A 949-nucleotide genomic window follows, 5' to 3' on the forward strand; every position below is an offset into this window, starting at 1 on the left:
CCTCCCCCCTTCCTCTCTCCTTCCTCTCTCCTAACTCCTAGTTCCACCTTCCTCTTTCTGGTCCAATGATGGCTTTCGCTGTAAATACATTGGGCAGAAAATTTCTGCCACGTGTGTGTGGTGTAATTTAAGTATAAAAGGTAACGAGTAGCTCCAAAAGTCAGTGATTTGCCAGAGTCATTTCTCGTTCACACTCTCGGCCCCTGTGGTTGTGTGCAGCTCCGCCCAGCCCTCCAACAGCGTTGTCTCCCTCTGGAAGGGAGGAAGACTACAGCGAGTTACATGATGACTCTTAATGTTGCCACTTAGAATTAATGCTTCTGCTGTCTTTTGCTTCTGGTCAAGGCAAGTGACATAGCTGCTCTGCAGGGCAAGAGGAAGGGACGTGGACCCAGCCACAGGCTGTCGTCACACCTCAGGCTGGTGTAATGAGGCAAAGGAGTCCATCCTCCCGATGACTGGGACAGCAAACATTCTCAACACTGACATGACTTGTCTTAACTGGAAATGAGGACGATTTTAGAGATTCTTACAGTTTACTGCCCCCACCCCCATGGCGTATGTGATGCCACCATATTCTAAACTTCAGGATGGATTATTTCCTGTTGTTGGAATTGAGGTGAGTTTGTTATTCTTTAAAAACTTTCCTCTCATGAGTTAAAGCTTTTATTTAAAAATACAAATTGAAGACTTTTAGCTAGATTAAAATGTATAAATTTTATCGAACAACTAAGGCAGTTGGGTGACTAATTTGTATTTTTAAGGTTTTATTTTTGTTTATTTAAAACTATCTGCTGGAACAAATGAATGTTCAAGCAATGCTAGTATATACATTGTTTATTTTTATCTGTATATGGGTGCTTTTGCCTGCAGATAGGTCTATGCACCACATACACACAGTGCCCATGGAGGCCAGAAGAAGACAACAGCTCCTCCTGTAGAGCTGGAG

This window comes from Grammomys surdaster, unplaced genomic scaffold (assembly GCF_004785775.1).
Source record: "Grammomys surdaster isolate TR1022 unplaced genomic scaffold, NIH_TR_1.0 126391, whole genome shotgun sequence".
In the NCBI taxonomy this organism is placed as follows: domain Eukaryota; kingdom Metazoa; phylum Chordata; class Mammalia; order Rodentia; family Muridae; genus Grammomys; species Grammomys surdaster.